Source organism: Salminus brasiliensis, chromosome 11 (genome assembly GCF_030463535.1).
Source record: "Salminus brasiliensis chromosome 11, fSalBra1.hap2, whole genome shotgun sequence".
In the NCBI taxonomy this organism is placed as follows: domain Eukaryota; kingdom Metazoa; phylum Chordata; class Actinopteri; order Characiformes; family Bryconidae; genus Salminus; species Salminus brasiliensis.
Window position 1 is genome coordinate 22,168,339 of NC_132888.1, and position 26,043 is coordinate 22,194,381.

The window sequence follows — 26,043 nt, forward strand, 5'->3', positions numbered from 1 at the left end:
TCCGCCTGATCTTAATAGCGCTGCAGGTAGGTCTGGATGTGCTGGTGGGCGGTGGTCCAGACTTCTTCACTGCGGCGCATCCATGAGTCCACCACGAGCACCTGTGTCTCCGCGGCCGTCCAGGGGGCCAGTGGTGGTTGATACATCAGGTAACACAGATACGGGGTGAGGCCAGTGGTCGCTACCACTTGGTGGATGTCCGCCCGCATCTTCTCCCACCAGTTCTTGTACCAGTACGAGTGAGCCCATACAACGAGATGCTCTCGTAGCAAGGCTGGGATGTAGACCTTGCCTGGGGGGCAAGATGGTGTGAGCGAGAGTTTGTTTTATCTCCATGTCCAAGTCCCACTGTATCGTCTGTATAGCTACCGCAGGGGGCAGGATGAGCACTGGGTCGGACTCTCCCTCATCCCCCATCTGGTGGATGTGAGAGAGTGCGTCCGCCTTGGTGTTACATGAGCCCGGCCGATACATGATCAAGAAGCGTAGCGACCACCGAGCTTGCCGGGGATTCAGACACTTCGCCTGGCATAAGTATTCTAGATTTTTGTGGACCCCTGAGCACTAAGAACGGGTAGTCAGCGTCCTCTAACCAATGATGCCACTCTCCTAACGCCATCTTAATGGCGAGGAGCTCCCGACTGCCTACCCCGTAAATGCGCTTGGCCCCGGTGAGCTTCTTTGAATAAAAGGCCAAGGGAGGCCCCGTGTCATTGGAAGAGAATAGCCCCCACCCCGTTGTTAGAAGCATCCACCTCAACCACGAACGCCTTTAGAGGGTCGGGGTGGCGAAGCAATGGGGCCGACATGAATGGGCGTTTCAGCGCCTGAAAGGACCACGTGATGCGCCAGGGAGCCCTGTTTAGCAAGGACGTGATGGGCACTGCCAAACTACTATAATCTCGAATGAACTGTCTATAAAAAATTGCGAACCCCAAAAACCGCTGGACCTCCTTTACGGAGCCAGGAGAAGGCCAATCTAGGACTGCCTGGACCATGGTCTGGTCCATCTGAACCCCCTGCTCACTGATAATGTATCCCAGAAATGAGATCTCAGACATGAGAAAGAGTTTAGCGAAGAGCTGGTGGGCCCTGAGCTTTGCCAGGACTAGACGGACTTGGTGCACATGCATGGGCAGGTCAGGGGAGTAGACCAAAATTTAGTCCAAAAAGCCTACCACGAAGCATCCGAGGTAGTCTTTAAAGACATCATTAATGAAGGCCTGGAAGACGGAGGACCTGAACCTTGGATTCGGGGCTCTCGATAGTGGTCAACATGATTCGGAGGGGGACTAGGTCCAAACAGTGCTCCTGACAATAGGGGGACCAGGACACGATTTCCCTTTCGGGCCAGGAAATGAGGGGGTTGTGTTGGCTCAACCATGGCAAACCTAATTTTAGAGCATGGTCTGAGACCGGGAGAACTAACAGGGCAGCCTCCTCCTTGTGGAGGAAGCTGGCGGCTAACTTCACCTGGTGGTGACGTGCATGATTGGTCTTGGACCCATTGGGTGCCTGTCCAGGGTGGTGATGCAGAGAGGTTTTTTGAGCAGCTCAACAGGGATGTTGACCTGGTCCACTATGTCCGCTCAAAGGAAGCTGCCCTCCGCACCACAGTCGATCTGCGCTAGAAGTGCACAAGACTGGTCTTGGAACGTGACAGTTACAGGCAACGTGATCAGCCGTGCTACCAACCTCGGGTCAGGTACACTCACCGGATTAGCGCAAGGAGACTCCTCCCTGTGCTCTCTGGTGAACCTCCACGCAGTAGAAGCAGAGTCCCTCACGACATCTTCTACGCTCTTCCGGAGTAAGATGACCCATGCCTACCTCCATGGGTTCGCTGATGGAGGGTGCCATTGAAGGGCTGGCTGCAGGTGGCGTAGTTGAGCCAAGAAGTTGGTTGGGCGACGGGATAGGTGAGACCCCTAGCACCTACCATGGGCTCGCCAGGACCACGGGACCAGTTGGAGGTAGGATGATCCAAGAGTCGGTATAGCCGAATAGTGAGCGAGGTGAGCTCATCCAGCTCAAGGGACTCACCTCGACATCCCAACTCTCGCTGCAAACGGGGGCTCAACCGGTTGCAGAACAGGGCCACCAGAGCGGCCTGGTTCCACCCACTACCCGCAGCTAGGGTGCAGAACTCTAGCGTGAAGCGGGCTGCCGAACGGTTGCCCTTTTCCAGCCACAGAAGGGGGTCGCCCTTCGTAAGCCCTTCTTCGGGTGTTGGAACACTGCTTTAAACTGCTGGAGGTAGTCCGAGAAGGGCTTTTCATACAGTTCCTCCCAGGTGGCTGTGGCCCAATCCAGAGCTCTGCCCCTGAGACGGGATACCAAAAAGGTGATCTTCGTCTGGTTAGTGCTGGTTGGTTGATTGCTAAAGAACCAAGCACTGAAGCAGGAACCCCTCACAAAGCTCTGGATCGCCTGAATACGTAGCCGGTTTACCCGGTTTACCCGGTTTATCTGGTTTATGGGACGTGGTGACTGGACTGGGAGGACTACCAACGAAGCTTGTACCAGCTTTGTGAGCCCCAGAACGCCACTCACTAGTTGGGTGACCTGCTGCTGTTGGTCAGCCTGCTGCTGTGCCAGGTGACCAACAGACTCTGACACACTCTGCAGAGTGAGCTGCTGTTGCCCCAAGAACTGTCCTTGGGCACGAACAGCCTGATTCAGAGCCACCATCTCCGCTGTTCGGATGGTTTTGGCCGTGAATGCTGTCATGGCGTGTACGGCCAGACAAGACAGGATGAACACTCGCAGAGATGGAACTAAGCAAGGTGTTTATTAGAACACAAAAAGGTGTACAAAATAAGGTTAAGAACAAACAGGCTGCAGCAATCTATGGGTCAAAACTGGAACATGAACAGAAGGTGACAAAGTGGCGAACACAACAAACCTGGGACTGGGAGGAGCTGGGAGCAACAGGGGGTGAGCAGGATACAACAGAGATAAACTAAAGAAGGGGACAAATTGGGATACCGGGGTAACTAGAACAGAGAACCAGAGCAGCGCTCTGTGTGAACAAATAGGTTAGCTGGAGAGCCAGCTGCCTGACAAGATAACGAGGCAAGCCCAACCTGAGTACGCTGTGACTGCCAGACTTAGATATCTTTCGAATCAGATCAGAACAGAAGACACTGATTGCATGGGATTAAGTTTGTCTGTACGAGTTTGTAAATGGAAGCATGTGCACTTTTGTAGTGTGTACATAATATGTCTCATCAGGAGAAAGTGGGTTTTATGTTAATATGCAGGAGTTGAAGAAGATCTGCAGAAATCTGAGGCTTCAGTCACAGTGAGACCAAATTGTATGTCCACTCTGCATTGTGTGTCCTGTTTACTCTATTTAATTACACAAACGTCAGATTAGTGAAACTGTCAACATTGAAAAAAATTAATATAATATAACATGATGTTTCTATAATAATAATATATAATATTATTATCTTTAAGCTTTCAGAAGTTACACAGTATTTGGAACAAAAGATCAACAGCAATGAGGTTTTTCTCAAGGTTACCAGGTCATACTGGTGAAGGATGCCGTCCTTCCTTATGATAAAAAAAAAACTGAAAATGAAGCAGAAAGGATCAGAAAACGAACTAAAGTCCATCCAAAGTGGAATTCCGAGCCCTTATTCCTGAAATCATCAGCGGGACAAACTACTGAGAACTGATCCTGATCAAAGCAAACAGCTGAGGTACTGAACCAATAGGTGTCCCAAAATTCCCTACACTAAAGCCAGGAAAGCCACTTAAGGGTCAACAGGGAGCAGCAGGGAAGGCAGTACGCCGTCTCCCTAGAGACCCTTCCGCTGTGAGGTCACAGTGGATCAGAACTCAGAGTGTGTGAGGTCACAGTGGATCAGAACTCAGAGTGTGTGAGGTCACAGTGTTAGAGAGGCGTGGAGGTTCCGTGCACTGGGCTCTTTTCCTCATTCTGTGTTTAGACATCGGAGAGGAAAGCTGCACCAATGAGCTGCCAGCGCTTCTGGAGCTGCTGCAACTGCAGCGGCGCCGTTCCGGACGACTCGGACACAGAGGAGCCACGGCGGGAGGAGAATGTGGTGGAGAACGCAATCAGAAAAAAGAATAAGAGAGGATGGTGGAAGAGGTGGAGGAAACGTTGGAGGATTGAGGAACGGGGACTCTCCATCAGCACATCTGCGGAGACGCTGGAGTACGTGGAGATGCCACTTAAAGATCCGAGCAGTGCCAGGCAGATGGTGGACGACCTCGCCAGTCTCACCATTGAGGCACCCAGCACCAGCCGGGAATCTCCAGGTGAGTCCATTAATGTCCTATTGATGTGCCTTCATGGTAAGTTCTGGACCACCTGCCACTTGATGGCATTAACAAGCAGCACGTAAAGGTGAATCTTGAGCCTGAAGGTGAAGGTAACACAAACATTACACTGCATACCACATAATGCTGGACCACTGAGTCGGAACACAAACACCTCACACGTAAGATCAGCGTCACAGCTGTTCAGCAGTCTTTCCAGCCTTCCCACCACTAAAACAATCCATATAAACCACCACAATACAGAATGTGCAGCAAAATGCTGCTCGGGTCCAGGTAGGATCACTAGAAGTTCTTGACCAGATTCCTGAAGTTCAGCTACTAACACCCTTGGTGTTGTCTGATAGATGTGTCAACAGATGTGCAGAAGAAAGAGTCTGCTGTAAATGACACCACAGCGGACAGTGAGGAGAATGCTGAAAGTCAGCCTGCAGATCTCATAGACCAAAAGGTGGAGGACCAGAAGGTGGAGGACGCTCCAGCTGATGAAAGGGCTGTTGAGCATCTTCCTGAAAAGGACACTGAGGCCCATGAGGACCAACCTCTAGAGGATGAACAGGGACAGAGGGGGTTTGAGGACCAAAAGACTCAGACAGTCTTACCGGACGTAACACAGACAACAAGTGACCAGTTTCTTGGTGAGTTAACTGGGATAGAATCAATTGACCAAACAAACAAGGGCAAAAGACCCTTAAAAACATCTGGGCAGATGTTGAGTAATCTTCTTGTAACTGCAGGAGAGGACCAGAAGGTGGAGGACGCTCCAGCTGATGAAAACGCTGTTGAGCATCTTCCCGAAAAGGACATTGACGCCCATGAGGACCAACCTCCAAGCAGCAAACTGGAACAGAGGGAAACCCAGCCAGAGGCCCAGAGGCCCTGCGAAGAACAGGTCACTGCTCAGACCCATCAGCAGACACTAAGTGAGCAGCTTCCAGGTGAGAAAACTGAGATAGAATCAATCAACTAAACAAACAAGGGAAAATACCCGTAAGAACATCTGTACGGATGTTGACTGATCTTCTTGTAACTGCAGGAGAGGACCAGAAGGTGGAAGACCAGAAGGTGGAGGACGCTCCAGCTGATGATGAAAGGGCTGTTGAGCATCCTCCCGAAAATGAGACAGAGGCCCTCAGGGACCAATCTCTAGAAGGTGAACAGGGACAGAGGGGGTTTGAGGACCAAAAGGCTGAGACAGTCCTGGAACTGATGCAGATGACCAGTTTCGACCAGTTTCTAGGTGAGATATCAATCGATCAATCAATCAAAAAAACAAAAAAAAAAGACGCATAAGAACATCTGGACAGATGTTGAATCATCTTCTTGTAACTGCAGGAGAGGACCAGAAGGTGGAGGACGCTCCAGCTGATGAAAACGCTGTTGAGCATCCTCCCGAAAAGGACATTGAAGCCCATGAGGACCATCCTCCAAACAGCGAACTGGAACAGAGGGAAACCCAGCCAGAGGCCCAGAGGCCCTGCAAAGAACAGGTCACTGCTCAGACCCATCAGCAGACACTAAGTGAGCAGCTTCCAGGTGAGAAAACTGAGATAGAATAAATCAACCAAACAAACAAGGGAAAAATACCCGTAAGAACATCTGTACGGATGTTGACTGATCTTCTTGTAACTGCAGGAGAGGACCAGAGGGTGGAGGACCAGAGGGTGGAGGACGCTCCAGCTGATGATGAAAGGGCTGTTGAGCATCCTCCCGAGACAGAGGCCCTCAAGGACCAATCTCTGGAAAGTGAACAGGGACAGAGGGGGTTTGAGGACCAAAAGGCAGAGACAAATTTCCCGGACGTGACAAATGACCAGCTTCTAGGTGAGTTAAGTCAATTTAGATAATTAACATCAATCAAACAAAAATGTCCCCGGAAAAACATCTGGCCAGATGCTGATTGATCTTCTTGTAATTGCAGAAGATGACCAGAAGGTGGAGGACGCTCCAGCTGATGAAAGTGCTGTTGAGCATCCTCCTGAAAATGCGACGGAGGCCCATGAGAACCAAGTTCCAAGTGACAATCGGGAACAGAGGGCGATCCAGCCAGAGGCCACCCAGAGGAGAAAGACAAAGAAAAGGAGGGGGACACGCGGAAAAGGCCGCAAGATCATCTACAGGAAAGCAAAGGACGCTCCAGCCGAGAACAGGTATGAAGAACTACACAACACCGTCCCCACCTCCTGAGTGGTGAGAGGGTTCCCTCCATCATCAGGAAGATACAGAACAGAAGCTCCACCTGGAAGATGTTCCTTCATGGAACCCAGACAGGTTGCTAGAGCCTCCTGCAAGAGCCCACAGACCCACAAAGACCAATACCCTCATAATCTGTGCAAGCTTTGAGCTTCCTTTTGGATAAACCACTGAGCAACACCATAGCGATATACAAGGAACCCTTTAGAACCACACAGAAAACATCTTCCATTAGGAATACCGTAGTAACCACCTGCCACTACCCTCCAAACATCCGCCTAAAGTCCCACAGAAACCCTCCAGAAAAAGCAGGAGCAGATCTTTAGGTATCAGGATGTTAAATTTGTGTATTTTGCTCCAATCTTGTGTTCAGGTCAGAGGAGAGTCCACTCCTCCACCCACTTAGAGACACCAGCTCGAGGGACGAGGAGGCTCCCAGCAGGAAGAGCACCCCCTAGAGGGCAGAGACACAGAGAACAGACAGCTCACCAGCACTGAAACTACAACACACACTCCAACACACACAGTAACACAAACAACCCCACAAACACACACCTACGACCCCACCCTGACACACGCCTACGACCCCGCCCTGACACACGCCTACGACCCCTCCCTGTCATACGCCCACGACCCCACCATGACATACGCCTATGACCCCACCCTAACACACTCACACACACACACACAACCCATTCTTAACACACTTACAAACACAACCCATTCCTAAAACACACACAACCCATTCTTAACACACACTCACACACACAACCCATTCCTAACACACTCACACACACAACCCATTCCTAAAACACACACAACCCATTCCTAAAAAACAAACACACAACCTATTCTTAACACACACACACAACCCATTCATAACACACTCACACACAACCCATTCCTTAAACACACACACACAACCCATTCCTAAAAAACACACACACAACCCATTCCTAAAACACACACACAACCCATTCCTAAAACACACCACCCATTCTTAACACACACTCACACACACAACCCATTCCTAACACACTCACACACACAATCCATTCTTAACACACACTCACACACACAACCCATTCCTAAAAAACAAACACACAACCCATTCCTAAAAAACAAACACACAACCCATTCTTAACACACACACACAACCCATTCCTAACACACTCACACACACACACAACCCATTCCTAAACCACACACACAAACACACACACAACACATTCCTAAAACACACCACCCATTCTTAACACACACTCACACACACAACCCATTCCTAAAACACGCCACCCATTCTTAACACACACTCACACACACAACCCATTCCTAAAACACGCCACCCATTCTTAACACACACTCACACACACAACCCATTCCTAACACACTCACACACACAACCCATTCTTAACACACACTCACACACACAACCCATTCCTAAAAAACAAACACACAACCCATTCCTAAAACACACCACCCATTCTTAACACACACTCACACACACAACCCATTCCTAACACACTCACACACACAATCCATTCTTAACACACACTCACACACACAACCCATTCCTAAAAAACAAACACACAACCTATTCTTAACACACACACAACCCATTCCTAACACACTCACACACACACAACCCATTCCTTAAACACACACACAACCCATTCCTAAACCACACACACAAACACACACACAACACATTCCTAAAACACACCACCCATTCTTAACACACACTCACACACACAACCCATTCCTAAAACACGCCACCCATTCTTAACACACACTCACACACACAACCCATTCCTAAAACACGCCACCCATTCTTAACACACACTCACACACACAACCCATTCCTAACACACTCACACACACAACCCATTCTTAACACACACTCACACACACAACCCATTCCTAAAAAACAAACACACAACCCATTCCTAAAAAACAAACACACAACCTATTCTTAACACACACACACAACCCATTCCTAACACACTCACACACACACAACCCATTCCTTAAACACACACAACCCATTCCTAAACCACACACACACACACACACACCATTCCTAAAACACACACACAACCCATTCCTAAAACACACTCACAAACACACACACAACACATTCCTTACACACTCTCTCTCACACACACACACAACCCATTCTTACACACATACACACACAGCCCATTCCTTACACACTCTCTCTCTCTCACACACACACACACACACACACACTCACACACAACCTCTTCCTAAAGACACACAACCCATTCCGAAAACACACACACACAACCCATTCCAAACACACACACAAAACTCCCTCTCCGACACAAACACCCTTCTCCTCTAACACACATACACACACACACAGACACACACACAAATGAAACAATAAACACATATAAAAAATTTAAATGGTTTCTTATTTTTGTTGACATAAAAAACTCAATTCCAGCTTCACAGCAAAAAGACCTCTTCTTGCATAAAGCTGCTTTATTGGTCAGTTATTGATCTGGGTTTCAGCCACAGTAAGACGATAATGATCGGTATTGTACCGATTATCTCCGTATCGGTGCTTTAGTAGATTTAATGGGGACAGCTGCACTGGCTTTGTCTTTGGGACCTTTAGCCCCTTCCACAAACCCAGAATCCTCCCAACTGTACAACTCAGCACAGTGGAAAAGCAGCACAACAGCAGAGAGAGAGACAGAGAGAGACAGAGAGAGACAGAGAGAGAGAGAGAGAGAGACAGAGAGAGAGACAGAGAGAGAGACAGAGAGAGACAGAGAGAGAGAGACTTTGACTTTTAACAACACTTTATTTGACCCCTTCAAGGGCACTACATCATGCAAAAGTCACTGCAGACCACGAAAATTTATCAGCTGACACTTGGACCGCTCTCTCCGAACACATCTAAAACCCAGGATAAAAGTCTGAGGCGTCACATTAAGAGACATAAAATTGGTGCGTAAAACAGTGAACAGGAGACGCAGCCTAAAACAGTGCATAAAAGCATGAAACATCGTCTCCCTCTGAGGACAGAAAGCACAGTCTTGTGTGACCTCAGCGCTCTCCATTCCAGGTGATCTTCGTCACCAAGACCTAGAGCAGCCCGCCACAGCGTACCAGCCATGACATTGACACCACCTCCTTGTTTCTACCTGCGTTGTGCATTTTATGAGCTTACCATATACAGGCACTTTGTAGTTCTACATGTACAGGTTGTAGTTCATCCGTTTCTCTGCATACTTTGTTAGCCTCCTTTCACCCTGTTCCCCAGTGGTCAGGAGCCCACAGGACCACTACAGAGCAGTTATTATGTGGGTCATTCTCAGGGGGACGCTGCCAGGAATTTTGAACCCCATGAAAAGGTATTTACACTGGGCCCAACAACTCTAACTAGTTTGTCAATAAGCTGAGTTAATACATTTTAGAGCCCCTGTCGGTCACAGGCCTTGAGATTCGTCCTCACTATTTCCCCCCATACGGCACCCCCTGTGCGCTGGTACGAGTGGATCAGACACGGCAGTGCTGCTGGAGAGCCGTCGCTGCTGGATTGAGGACTGTCCACCAACCGGAAATATCCAGCCAACAGTGTCCTGTGGGCAGCGTCCTGTTCCCGCTGATGAAGGACTAGAGGATGACCAACGCAAACTGTGCAGCAACAGATGAGCTTCTATCTGCAGTGAGGCTAGGGGCATGCTTTTTTCTGACACAATTTAGTGGCACTAACCAGCTTTCACATAACATTTGATATGAGCTGTGACCCAAACATTTTAGCTACCGAGTTCACTAGCCTGTTGGCTAATGCTAACCTCACCCTAGAAGACTTTAGAAAGTCTCTGAAAATACTTTTGCGAGACTAAAGTCTGAGGCCCGTTCGCCTCTGAAGACAATTTAATTTCCATTGTTATGCAGATGACACACAGCTCTTTATATCAGCCAAACCTGATGATAAATTCAGATGAAAGAAAATCCAGGACTGTGTAAAGGATATAAAACTCTGGATGTCACATAACTTCCTTCTTCTTAACAGTAACAAAACCGAGGTTCTCCTTTTAGGCCCAAAAGACACTAGAAATGATCTATCAGATTTACTGTTAGACTTGGCTGATGCCTCCATTATTCCTGGTCTAGCAGCTAAAAATCTTGGCGTCATATTCCATTCAGATCTATCATTTGAGCAACATATAGCTAATATTAGTAGGACAGCCTTTATGCATCTTAGGAACGTTGCCAAACTAAGAAATTCCTTTTCTCTACAGGATGCAGAAAAGCTAACACATGCTTTTATTACCTCAAGACTAGATTACTGTAATGCACTTTTGTCAGGTTGCTGCAGCTAGGGTCCTTACTAAAAATAGAAAATGTAACCATATCAGTACGGTCCTTTCAGCAATTTATTGGCTCCCAGTTAAATTCGTATTAACTATTAACATACCAAGCCTTACATGACATCGCTCCTGAGTACTTGTGAGATCTTATTACATATTATGAACCATCAAGAATACTTAGATCTCAGGGTGCTGGCTTCTTAGTAGTTCCCAAAATTCAGAAAACCTCAGCAGGGGGAAGAGCCTTTTCTTATAAAGCCCCCCAACTCTGGAATAACCTTCCAGATAATGTTCGGGACTCAGACACAGTCGCAATCTTTCAAACTCATCTGTTTAGTTGAACTTTTGGTAAGTAATGTTTCCCCTTAGATAAAGGTTGTTTTTTTTGTAGTATACTGAGATGCTGGAGCTATCGTCTCGCTGCTTGCACACGATCACTCAGGTTTGTGTACGGTGGAGCAGATGGACGCTAGCGTTTCAGGGTGCTCCCGTGCCTGTGTGACCTTCTGGCTCTCTCCTTTTAACTAGGCTGTTATGGTCAGACCTGCCGGAGTCGCCAGACACACTCTGATACTGCTCAATATTCTCTGCTCTCTATAAATCCATTCAGAACTAACTCCTTACTTTCTCACAGTTAATGGTCACCCAGCCCGACCTGCTGGAAGACTGCCCGCTGAGGTCCCCTCTACCTGCGTCAGACCAGCTGCCAGCTACCAGTCCGACCATCAGGCCCCCCACCATCACCACCCATGCCAGACCACAACCGACTACCACTGCTACCTGCCTAATGACCATGTTAAAACCTATATGGAGTCTTAACTATCTGCCACTATTAATGTTACCACTATTATCTATCATTACTCTCATTACTCTCACCATCACTACCATGACTATATTAAGTTATACTACACCATGATATTTATATTAGTCAAGTGGGTTTATTGTCATTTCAACTACATACAGAGTACACAGTGAAACGAAACAACGTTCCTCCAGGACCATGGTGCAACATAGACAGTGCATACAAGACACAAGTGCAACACAAACAAACAAGTGCGGACAGACAACACAACACAGTACAGACAGAGGATAATAAATAATGACGGTAGTGTGCAAGTTGTGCAATGTGCAATAAATAGAGTCCAGTGAGGTAGTAAAGTTATTAGTGCAAATGCTTGTGCAAAAAATGCTTCCCATGTTATCTGGGGTAAATGGTTGGAAAGAGAGAGAGAGGGAGAGTGTACATGTACCAGAAAGATATCAGTTAAGAAGTTGTGTTGAGGAGTCTGATGGCTTGGGGGAAGAAGCTGTTGCAGAGTCTGGTCGTGTTGGACCGGATGCTGCGGTACCTTCTTCCTGATGGCAGGAGGGAGAACAGTCTGTGTGAAGGGTGGGTGGAGTCATCCACAATGCTGGTTGCTTTGCGGATGCAGCGGGTGGTGTAAATGTCCATGACGGAGGGGAGAGAGACTCCGATGATCTTCTCAGCTGTCCTCACATTATGATTATGATCAGAGCAGTTCAACAGTATAGATGGTTTGGTAACTTTTGTCAATAATTTATAAATAGTTCTGACCAGAGGAGGATGGGTCCCCCTTGTGAGTCTTGGTTCCTCCCAAGGTTTCTTCCTCCAGCTCTGAGGAAGTTTTTTCTTGACACTGTCACCATTGGCTTGCTCACTGGGGGTCTTAGAATTTTCATGTGTTTTAATGTTATTTATTTTTCTTTTTTTCTGTCTTTTGTTAATTACTGATGATGTAAAGCTGCTTTGTGACAACAACAGTTGTAAAAATCGCTGTACAAATACATTTCATTTGACTTGACTTGACTTGACTTATTCACAGTCACAGACTATAATTTTGCAAATACTGAGACTCTTGCAGTGTCCCTCTTTGCAAGACTGCAACTAGATTCCTTTTGAGATGATTTCCTATCATGGTCCCGATGGAAATTTACAAGATGAGAGTAGTTAAAAACTTGTGAAAAGCTCTGAAATATTTAAAAACGTTGCAGAAAATATTTTAACGTTGGACACCAGGTGGCGATAATAGACTGCATATGGTAATGAACGGTGGTGGTGCAGTTGGACACCTGGTGGTTGATGCTGGTATTGCAGAAGGAGTTGGAGGATTGTGTTCAGATACCGTGAATAATTTCTCAGGTGGGTTTGTTCCTGGATGGAATCTGCGTGCACTGTAGACGTTGCCCCACCTATTCGGTTAGATGAATTTCTCCTGCAAAAGTGCTGCCAAAACGTCAGGTTTGTTTTAGGCTGATGATCTTACTTTGTTTAGTAGAAGACACAGTTGTAGGGCTATTTTTTTTTTTTTTTTTTTTGAAGCGTAAACAGTGTCCTTCTGAGACTGATCATCTTTAACTGGAGAGCATAAAGAGATGCTTGTCAAACTGATCCTAACGTTGTGAGCAGTGTTAAAAGAGAGTGTTCCACTTGCGTTAAACATGGGTTTATTGTTAGTTGAATTATCGGACGTGTTGGAGTATGTTTTGAGCGTACTTGATGATGAAGACAAGTCGACGGAAAGAGTGCAGAGTAGCGGCGGATGTAAGCGGTCAGAGAAGAAGGGCTGTCGTTTTCCCGGTAAGCCTCAGAGTGCTCGTTGGAATGTTTGTTAGAATCTGACCAATCACAAACAGCCACTGACGACGAGCCCTTAAATAGGCTGAAATATGACTAGTTTTCGCGATCATGGTGACGAGTCAAAAAAATCCTTTTTTTCTTCCTCACGGGTGCGAAGACTAGTTCAATAAAATACATTCAACTACCTAGACCTGTCAGATTTGTAATTTTTTCATGAACGGGAACAAAAAAGAAAAAGTCTAGAACAAACTCTCTGTCCTTCACTACTGCGACGTCCGCCCTCTACTGCGCATGCGTGGTGCTGTGCAGCTTAAAACCAAACAGCGCCGAACATGCTTAACCCAGTTCAATACTGTATTTCCAACACTGCTATACTGGACACCTAGCACCAGACCATTATAATCCAGCCCATGTTGCAAGCACCACAGCAATCGTAAAAAAAAAAAAGTCTTTCAAAATGATTAAAAAAGCAGTTTTTATTTAGATATCTGGCGGTTGTCGGCTTCATCCGATATGAGGGATTTCTCACCATTCTTTGACGTAGCGTCAAGGTACTGCTTCTGGTCCAGCAAAATGTGTTTACAGTCACAAGTAAAGGAAATGTTCGCTTGACTCACGTCGTTCAGGTCGTGAATAGTCGTTGCAAGCTTGAGAAAAAAAAAACCTGCGTGAAAAACGTTGATCAGACGTCTGGCTGAAAGTGTCTTTAAGAATATTTGAGCTGGCGAGAAAGATTCTTTGCTGGGAGAGTCTTTTTCTCACATGTGTAGCCTCACCCCTTTTCTTCTTCTGATGTCAAACTTGCATTTGGCATTTCTGGTGGTGCTGTCACTTACTGGTGGGCAAGGGTACCTACACTGTAAAATATCAGTATCAGCCATTATAAGCACAGCTGGCAGCTCCCTAGCAGATGAACATAATGGCACTTGCCAGTCTCCTTTACACAAGTGTAGTGTAGTTAGGAACGCCCTCTTCCCCAGCCTTTCAGTGAACTCATCAGCTCTTGGCTTCGGGTAAGGGGCGGAAGCTGATTCTGAGTTAATCTTGCAGAAGTCCATGCAAAACCACACATCTCCGTCTTTCTTGGGAACCAGGACCACTGGACTACTGGCTACTGCTCTGAGCAGTCCCGCCTCTTACATTGTGTTACACCAGTGCCCCCATGTGGGTGCTCTGCTAAACTGCGGCTTAGGACCACTCTTAGTTACTAACGCTATGGCAATGTGTACTGCCAGACGAGATGGGATGAACTCTAGGATGAGAGATGGAACTAAGCAAGATATTCAAGGTGCAGCGGAAACAAGGTGCAGCAAACTAATGGTCAAAACTAGAACATAAACAGAAGGCGACAAACTAAGTGGCAAACACAACAAACCTGAGAGTCACCATGGAGCATAAGCAGGAAGCGACGTAACGCACTTGCCTCTAGAACCAGACTGGGATATATCTCGAACCAGATCACTTGCCAACATGAACACGCCAATCAATTCACAGCAGAGAGTAGCAGTCAGGCAGCTCCTTAAATGCTCCCAGTTCCAGGTGCAACACACGACCATGAATCAAACACATGTCCTTATTAGGGCCATGGGCGGCAGCCTGGGATTGCCCTGGGGGAGGGCGTGATAACAAGGGTCTGACAGTACCCCTACTTGGGCCTACTTAGGTTACGTAAATGATACTGTAACTTATATGTGACGTTGTTAATACTTTTTAGAACTAAATAAGGTCCGGTGAACTTAGCTGAACGTTTGTGAGGGGGGATCCCAGTCTGTAGATCACACGTCGCCAGCCAGACCCGATCTCCAGGCTCATTAGACAGGGTCTCCCCTCTCTTATGATCCGCCTGATCTTAATAGCGCTGCAGGTAGGTCTGGATGTGCTGGTGGGCGGTGGTCCAGACTTCTTCACTGCGGCGCATCCATGAGTCCACCACGAGCACCTGTGTCTCCGCGGCCGTCCAGGGGGCCAGTGGTGGTTGATACATCAGGTAACACAGATACGGGGTGAGGCCAGTGGTCGCTACCACTTGGTGGATGTCCGCCCGCATCTTCTCCCACCAGTTCTTGTACCAGTACGAGTGAGCCCATACAACGAGACGCTCTCGTAGCAAGGCTGGGATGTAGACCTTGCCTGGGGGGCAAGAGGGGGGCACGATGGTGTGAGCGAGAGTTTGTTTTATCTCCATGTCCAAGTCCCACTGTATCGTCTGTATAGCTACCGCAGGGGGCAGGATGAGCACTGGGTCGGACTCTCCCTCATCCCCCATCTGGTGGATGTGAGAGAGTGCGTCCGCCTTGGTGTTACATGAGCCCGGCCGATACATGATCAAGAAGCGTAGCGACCACCGAGCTTGCCGGGGATTCAGACACTTCGCCTGGCATAAGTATTCTAGATTTTTGTGGACCCCTGAGCACTAAGAACGGGTAGTCAGCGTCCTCTAACCAATGATGCCACTCTCCTAACGCCATCTTAATGGCGAGGAGCTCCCGACTGCCTACCCCGTAAATGCGCTTGGCCCCGGTGAGCTTCTTTGAATAAAAGGCCAAGGGAGGCCCCGTTATTATTGGAAGAGAATAGCCCCCACCCCGTTGTTAGAAGCATCCACCTCAACCACGAACGCCTTTAGAGGGTCGGGGTGGCGAAGCAATGGGGCCGACATGAATGGGCGTTTCAGCGCCTGAAAGGACCACGTGATGCGCCAGGGAGCCCTGTTTAGCAAGGACGTGATGGGCACTGCCAAACTACTATAATCTCGAATGAACTGTCTATAAAAAATTGCGAACCCCAAAAACCGCTGGACCTCCTTTACGGAGCCAGGAGAAGGCCAATCTAGGACTGCCTGGACCTTGGTCTGGTCCATCTGAACCCCCTGCTCACTGATAATGTATCCCAGAAATGAGATCTCAGACATGAGAAAGAGTTTAGCGAAGAGCTGGTGGGCCCTGAGCTTTGCCAGGACTAGACGGACTTGGTGCACATGCATGGGCAGGTCAGGGGAGTAGACCAAAATTTAGTCCAAAAAGCCTACCACGAAGCATCCGAGGTAGTCTTTAAAGACATCATTAATGAAGGCCTGGAAGACGGAGGACCTGAACCTTGGATTCGGGGCTCTCGATAGTGGTCAACATGATTCGGAGGGGGACTAGGTCCAAACAGTGCTCCTGACAATAGGGGGACCAGGACACGATTTCCCTTTCGGGCCAGGAAATGAGGGGGTTGTGTTGGCTCAACCATGGCAAACCTAATTTTAGAGCATGGTCTGAGACCGGGAGAACTAACAGGGCAGCCTCCTCCTTGTGGAGGAAGCTGGCGGCTAACTTCACCTGGTGGTGACGTGCATGATTGGTCTTGGACCCATTGGGTGCCTGTCCAGGGTGGTGATGCAGAGAGGTTTTTTGAGCAGCTCAACAGGGATGTTGACCTGGTCCACTATGTCCGCTCAAAGGAAGCTGCCCTCCGCACCACAGTCGATCTGCGCTAGAAGTGCACAAGACTGGTCTTGGAACGTGACAGTTACAGGCAACGTGATCAGCCGTGCTACCAACCTCGGGTCAGGTACACTCACCGGATTAGCGCAAGGAGACTCCTCCCTGTGCTCTCTGGTGAACCTCCACGCAGTAGAAGCAGAGTCCCTCACGACATCTTCTTCTACGCTCTTCCGGAGTAAGATGACCCATGCCTACCTCCATGGGTTCGCTGATGGAGGGTGCCATTGAAGGGCTGGCTGCAGGTGGCGTAGTTGAGCCAAGAAGTTGGTTGGGCGACGGGATAGGTGAGACCCCTAGCACCTACCATGGGCTCGCCAGGACCACGGGACCAGTTGGAGGTAGGATGATCCAAGAGTCGGTATAGCCGAATAGTGAGCGAGGTGAGCTCATCCAGCTCAAGGGACTCACCTCGACATCCCAACTCTCGCTGCAAACGGGGGATCAACCGGTTGCAGAACAGGGCCACCAGAGCGGCCTGGTTCCACCCACTACCCGCAGCTAGGGTGCAGAACTCTAGCGCGAAGCGGGCTGCCGAACGGTTGCCCTTTTCCAGCCACAGAAGGGGGTCGCCCTTCGTAAGCCCTACTTCGGGTGTTGGAACACTGCTTTAAACTGCTGGAGGTAGTCCGAGAAGGGCTTTTCATACAGTTCCTCCCAGGTGGCTGTGGCCCAATCCAGAGCTCTGCCCCTGAGACGGGATACCAAAAAGGTGATTTTCGTCTGGTTAGTGCTGGTTGGTTGATTGCTAAAGAACCAAGCACTGAAGCAGGAACCCCTCACAAAGCTCTGGATCGCCTGAATACGTAGCCGGTTTACCCGGTTTACCCGGTTTATCTGGTTTATCTGGTTTATGGGACGTGGTGACTGGACTGGGAGGACTACCAACGAAGCTTGTACCAGCTTTGTGAGCCCCAGAACGCCACTCACTAGTTGGGTGACCTGCTGCTGTTGGTCAGCCTGCTGCTGTGCCAGGTGACCAACAGACTCTGACACACTCTGCAGAGTGAGCTGCTGTTGCCCCAAGAACTGTCCTTGGGCACGAACAGCCTGATTCAGAGCCACCATCTCCGCTGTTCGGATGGTTTTGGCCGTGAATGCTGTCATGGCGTGTACGGCCAGACAAGACAGGATGAACACTCGCAGAGATGGAACTAAGCAAGGTGTTTATTAGAACACAAAAAGGTGTACAAAATAAGGTTAAGAACAAACAGGCTGCAGCAATCTATGGGTCAAAACTGGAACATGAACAGAAGGTGACAAAGTGGCGAACACAACAAACCTGGGACTGGGAGGAGCTGGGAGCAACAGGGGGTGAGCAGGATACAACAGAGATAAACTAAAGAAGGGGACAAATTGGGATACCGGGGTAACTAGAACAGAGAACCAGAGCAGCGCTCTGTGTGAACAAATAGGTTAGCTGGAGAGCCAGCTGCCTGACAAGATAACGAGGCAAGCCCAACCTGAGTACGCTGTGACTGCCAGACTTAGATATCTTTCGAATCAGATCAGAACAGAAGACACTGATTGCATGGGATTAAGTTTGTCTGTACGAGTTTGTAAATGGAAGCATGTGCACTTTTGTAGTGTGTACATAATATGTCTCATCAGGAGAAAGTGGGTTTTATGTTAATATGCAGGAGTTGAAGAAGATCTGCAGAAATCTGAGGCTTCAGTCACAGTGAGACCAAATTGTATGTCCACTCTGCATTGTGTGTCCTGTTTACTCTGTTTAATTACACAAACGTCAGATTAGTGAAACTGTCAACATTGAAAAAAATTAATATAATATAACATGATGTTTCTATAATAATAATATATAATATTATTATCTTTAAGCTTTCAGAAGTTACACAGTATTTGGAACAAAAGATCAACAGCAATGAGGTTTTTCTCAAGGTTACCAGGTCATACTGGTGAAGGATGCCGTCCTTCCTTATGATAAAAAAAAAACTGAAAATGAAGCAGAAAGGATCAGAAAACGAACTAAAGTCCATCCAAAGTGGAATTCCGAGCCCTTATTCCTGAAATCATCAGCGGGACAAACTACTGAGAACTGATCCTGATCAAAGCAAACAGCTGAGGTACTGAACCAATAGGTGTCCCAAAATTCCCTACACTAAAGCCAGGAAAGCCACTTAAGGGTCAACAGGGAGCAGCAGGGAAGGCAGTACGCCGTCTCCCTAGAGACCCTTCCGCTGTGAGGTCACAGTGGATCAGAACTCAGAGTGTGTGAGGTCACAGTGGATCAGAACTCAGAGTGTGTGAGGTCACAGTGTTAGAGAGGCGTGGAGGTTCCGTGCACTGGGCTCTTTTCCTCATTCTGTGTTTAGACATCGGAGAGGAAAGCTGCACCAATGAGCTGCCAGCGCTTCTGGAGCTGCTGCAACTGCAGCGGCGCCGTTCCGGACGACTCGGACACAGAGGAGCCACGGCGGGAGGAGAATGTGGTGGAGAACGCAATCAGAAAAAAGAATAAGAGAGGATGGTGGAAGAGGTGGAGGAAACGTTGGAGGATTGAGGAACGGGGACTCTCCATCAGCACATCTGCGGAGACGCTGGAGTACGTGGAGATGCCACTTAAAGATCCGAGCAGTGCCAGGCAGATGGTGGACGACCTCGCCAGTCTCACCATTGAGGCACCCAGCACCAGCCGGGAATCTCCAGGTGAGTCCATTAATGTCCTATTGATGTGCCTTCATGGTAAGTTCTGGACCACCTGCCACTTGATGGCATTAACAAGCAGCACGTAAAGGTGAATCTTGAGCCTGAAGGTGAAGGTAACACAAACATTACACTGCATACCACATAATGCTGGACCACTGAGTCGGAACACAAACACCTCACACGTAAGATCAGCGTCACAGCTGTTCAGCAGTCTTTCCAGCCTTCCCACCACTAAAACAATCCATATAAACCACCACAATACAGAATGTGCAGCAAAATGCTGCTCGGGTCCAGGTAGGATCACTAGAAGTTCTTGACCAGATTCCTGAAGTTCAGCTACTAACACCCTTGGTGTTGTCTGATAGATGTGTCAACAGATGTGCAGAAGAAAGAGTCTGCTGTAAATGACACCACAGCGGACAGTGAGGAGAATGCTGAAAGTCAGCCTGCAGATCTCATAGACCAAAAGGTGGAGGACCAGAAGGTGGAGGACGCTCCAGCTGATGAAAGGGCTGTTGAGCATCTTCCTGAAAAGGACACTGAGGCCCATGAGGACCAACCTCTAGAGGATGAACAGGGACAGAGGGGGTTTGAGGACCAAAAGACTCAGACAGTCTTACCGGACGTGACACAGACAACAAGTGACCAGTTTCTTGGTGAGTTAACTGGGATAGAATCAATTGACCAAACAAACAAGGGCAAAAGACCCTTAAAAACATCTGGGCAGATGTTGAGTAATCTTCTTGTAACTGCAGGAGAGGACCAGAAGGTGGAGGACGCTCCAGCTGATGAAAACGCTGTTGAGCATCTTCCCGAAAAGGACATTGACGCCCATGAGGACCAACCTCCAAGCAGCAAACTGGAACAGAGGGAAACCCAGCCAGAGGCCCAGAGGCCCTGCGAAGAACAGGTCACTGCTCAGACCCATCAGCAGACACTAAGTGAGCAGCTTCCAGGTGAGAAAACTGAGATAGAATCAATCAACTAAACAAACAAGGGAAAATACCCGTAAGAACATCTGTACGGATGTTGACTGATCTTCTTGTAACTGCAGGAGAGGACCAGAAGGTGGAAGACCAGAAGGTGGAGGACGCTCCAGCTGATGATGAAAGGGCTGTTGAGCATCCTCCCGAAAATGAGACAGAGGCCCTCAGGGACCAATCTCTAGAAGGTGAACAGGGACAGAGGGGGTTTGAGGACCAAAAGGCTGAGACAGTCCTGGAACTGATGCAGATGACCAGTTTCGACCAGTTTCTAGGTGAGATATCAATCAATCAATCAATCAAAAAAACAAAAAAAAAAGACGCATAAGAACATCTGGACAGATGTTGAATCATCTTCTTGTAACTGCAGGAGAGGACCAGAAGGTGGAGGACGCTCCAGCTGATGAAAACGCTGTTGAGCATCCTCCCGAAAAGGACATTGAAGCCCATGAGGACCATCCTCCAAACAGCGAACTGGAACAGAGGGAAACCCAGCCAGAGGCCCAGAGGCCCTGCAAAGAACAGGTCACTGCTCAGACCCATCAGCAGACACTAAGTGAGCAGCTTCCAGGTGAGAAAACTGAGATAGAATAAATCAACCAAACAAACAAGGGAAAAATACCCGTAAGAACATCTGTACGGATGTTGACTGATCTTCTTGTAACTGCAGGAGAGGACCAGAGGGTGGAGGACCAGAGGGTGGAGGACGCTCCAGCTGATGATGAAAGGGCTGTTGAGCATCCTCCCGAGACAGAGGCCCTCAAGGACCAATCTCTGGAAAGTGAACAGGGACAGAGGGGGTTTGAGGACCAAAAGGCAGAGACAAATTTCCCGGACGTGACAAATGACCAGCTTCTAGGTGAGTTAAGTCAATTTAGATAATTAACATCAATCAAACAAAAATGTCCCCGGAAAAACATCTGGCCAGATGCTGATTGATCTTCTTGTAATTGCAGAAGATGACCAGAAGGTGGAGGACGCTCCAGCTGATGAAAGTGCTGTTGAGCATCCTCCTGAAAATGCGACGGAGGCCCATGAGAACCAAGTTCCAAGTGACAATCGGGAACAGAGGGCGATCCAGCCAGAGGCCACCCAGAGGAGAAAGACAAAGAAAAGGAGGGGGACACGCGGAAAAGGCCGCAAGATCATCTACAGGAAAGCAAAGGACGCTCCAGCCGAGAACAGGTATGAAGAACTACACAACACCGTCCCCACCTCCTGAGTGGTGAGAGGGTTCCCTCCATCATCAGGAAGATACAGAACAGAAGCTCCACCTGGAAGATGTTCCTTCATGGAACCCAGACAGGTTGCTAGAGCCTCCTGCAAGAGCCCACAGACCCACAAAGACCAATACCCTCATAATCTGTGCAAGCTTTGAGCTTCCTTTTGGATAAACCACTGAGCAACACCATAGCGATATACAAGGAACCCTTTAGAACCACACAGAAAACATCTTCCATTAGGAATACCGTAGTAACCACCTGCCACTACCCTCCAAACATCCGCCTAAAGTCCCACAGAAACCCTCCAGAAAAAGCAGGAGCAGATCTTTAGGTATCAGGATGTTAAATTTGTGTATTTTGCTCCAATCTTGTGTTCAGGTCAGAGGAGAGTCCACTCCTCCACCCACTTAGAGACACCAGCTCGAGGGACGAGGAGGCTCCCAGCAGGAAGAGCACCCCCTAGAGGGCAGAGACACAGAGAACAGACAGCTCACCAGCACTGAAACTACAACACACACTCCAACACACACAGTAACACAAACAACCCCACAAACACACACCTACGACCCCACCCTGACACACGCCTACGACCCCGCCCTGACACACGCCTACGACCCCTCCCTGTCATACGCCCACGACCCCACCATGACATACGCCTATGACCCCACCCTAACACACTCACACACACACACACAACCCATTCTTAACACACTTACAAACACAACCCATTCCTAAAACACACACAACCCATTCTTAACACACACTCACACACACAACCCATTCCTAACACACTCACACACACAACCCATTCCTAAAAAACACACAACCCATTCCTAAAAAACAAACACACAACCTATTCTTAACACACACACACAACCCATTCATAACACACTCACACACAACCCATTCCTTAAACACACACACACAACCCATTCCTAAAAAACAAACACACAACCCATTCCTAAAACACACACACAACCCATTCCTAAAACACACCACCCATTCTTAACACACACTCACACACACAACCCATTCCTAACACACTCACACACACAATCCATTCTTAACACACACTCACACACACAACCCATTCCTAAAAAACAAACACACAACCCATTCCTAAAAAACAAACACACAACCTATTCTTAACACACACACACAACCCATTCCTAACACACTCACACACACACAACCCATTCCTTAAACACACACACAACCCATTCCTAAACCACACACACAAACACACACACCATTCCTAAAACACACCACCCATTCTTAACACACACTCACACACACAACCCATTCCTAAAACACGCCACCCATTCTTAACACACACTCACACACACAACCCATTCCTAAAACACGCCACCCATTCTTAACACACACTCACACACACAACCCATTCCTAACACACTCACACACACAACCCATTCTTAACACACACTCACACACACAACCCATTCCTAAAAAACAAACACACAACCCATTCCTAAAAAACAAACACACAACCTATTCTTAACACACACACACAACCCATTCCTAACACACTCACACACACACAACCCATTCCTTAAACACACACAACCCATTCCTAAACCACACACACACACACACACCATTCCTAAAACACACACACAACCCATTCCTAAAACACACTCACAAACACACACACAACACATTCCTTACACACTCTCTCTCACACACACACACAACCCATTCTTACACACATACACACACAGCCCATTCCTTACACACTCTCTCTCTCTCACACACACACACACACACACACTCACACACAACCTCTTCCTAAAGACACACAACCCATTCCGAAAACACACACACACAACCCATTCCAAACACACACACAAAACTCCCTCTCCGACACAAACACCCTTCTCCTCTAACACACATACACACACACACAGACACACACACAAATGAAACAATAAACACATATAAAAAATTTAAATGGTTTCTTATTTTTGTTGACATAAAAAACTCAATTCCAGCTTCACAGCAAAAAGACCTCTTCTTGCATAAAGCTGCTTTATTGGTCAGTTATTGATCTGGGTTTCAGCCACAGTAAGACGATAATGATCGGTATTGTACCGATTATCTCCGTATCGGTGCTTTAGTAGATTTAATGGGGACAGCTGCACTGGCTTTGTCTTTGGGATCTTTAGCCCCTTCCACAAACCCAGAATCCTCCCAACTGTACAACTCAGCACAGTGGAAAAGCAGCACAACAGCAGAGAGAGAGAGAGAGAGAGAGAGAGAGACAGAGAGAGACAGAGAGAGAGAGAGAGAGAGAGAGAGAGAGACAGAGAGAGAGACAGAGAGAGACAGAGAGAGAGAGACTTTGACTTTTAACAACACTTTATTTGACCCCTTCAAGGGCACTACATCATGCAAAAGTCACTGCAGACCACGAAAATTTATCAGCTGACACTTGGACCGCTCTCTCCGAACACATCTAAAACCCAGGATAAAAGTCTGAGGCGTCACATTAAGAGACATAAAATTGGTGCGTAAAACAGTGAACAGGAGACGCAGCCTAAAACAGTGCATAAAAGCATGAAACATCGTCTCCCTCTGAGGACAGAAAGCACAGTCTTGTGTGACCTCAGCGCTCTCCATTCCAGGTGATCTTCGTCACCAAGACCTAGAGCAGCCCGCCACAGCGTACCAGCCATGACATTGACACCACCTCCTTGTTTCTACCTGCGTTGTGCATTTTATGAGCTTACCATATACAGGCACTTTGTAGTTCTACATGTACAGGTTGTAGTTCATCCGTTTCTCTGCATACTTTGTTAGCCTCCTTTCACCCTGTTCCCCAGTGGTCAGGAGCCCACAGGACCACTACAGAGCAGTTATTATGTGGGTCATTCTCAGGGGGACGCTGCCAGGAATTTTGAACCCCATGAAAAGGTATTTACACTGGGCCCAACAACTCTAACTAGTTTGTCAATAAGCTGAGTTAATACATTTTAGAGCCCCTGTCGGTCACAGGCCTTGAGATTCGTCCTCACTATTTCCCCCCATACGGCACCCCCTGTGCGCTGGTACGAGTGGATCAGACACGGCAGTGCTGCTGGAGAGCCGTCGCTGCTGGACTGAGGACTGTCCACCAACCGGAAATATCCAGCCAACAGTGTCCTGTGGGCAGCGTCCTGTTCCCGCTGATGAAGGACTAGAGGATGACCAACGCAAACTGTGCAGCAACAGATGAGCTTCTATCTGCAGTGAGGCTAGGGGCATGCTTTTTTCTGACACAATTTAGTGGCACTAACCAGCTTTCACATAACATTTGATATGAGCTGTGACCCAAACATTTTAGCTACCGAGTTCACTAGCCTGTTGGCTAATGCTAACCTCACCCTAGAAGACTTTAGAAAGTCTCTGAAAATACTTTTGCGAGACTAAAGTCTGAGGCCCGTTCGCCTCTGAAGACAATTTAATTTCCATTGTTATGCAGATGACACATAGCTCTTTATATCAGCCAAACTTGACGATAAATTCAGATGAAAGAAAATCCAGGACTGTGTAAAGGATATAAAACTCTGGATGTCACATAACTTCCTTCTTCTTAACAGTAACAAAACCGAGGTTCTCCTTTTAGGCCCAAAAGACACTAGAAATGATCTATCAGATTTACTGTTAGACTTGGCTGATGCCTCCATTATTCCTGGTCTAGCAGCTAAAAATCTTGGCGTCATATTCCATTCAGATCTATCATTTGAGCAACATATAGCTAATATTAGTAGGACAGCCTTTATGCATCTTAGGAACGTTGCCAAACTAAGAAATTCCTTTTCTCTACAGGATGCAGAAAAGCTAACACATGCTTTTATTACCTCAAGACTAGATTACTGTAATGCACTTTTGTCAGGTTGTTTCAGCGGGAACTTCAATAAACTTCAACTAGTTCAAAATGCTGCAGCTAGGGTCCTTACTAAAAATAGAAAATGTAACCATATCAGTACGGTCCTTTCAGCAATTTATTGGCTCCCAGTTAAATTCGTATTAACTATTAACATACCAAGCCTTACATGACATCGCTCCTGAGTACTTGTGAGATCTTATTACATATTATGAACCATCAAGAATACTTAGATCTCAGGGTGCTGGCTTCTTAGTAGTTCCCAAAATTCAGAAAACCTCAGCAGGGGGAAGAGCCTTTTCTTATAAAGCCCCCCAACTCTGGAATAACCTTCCAGATAATGTTCGGGACTC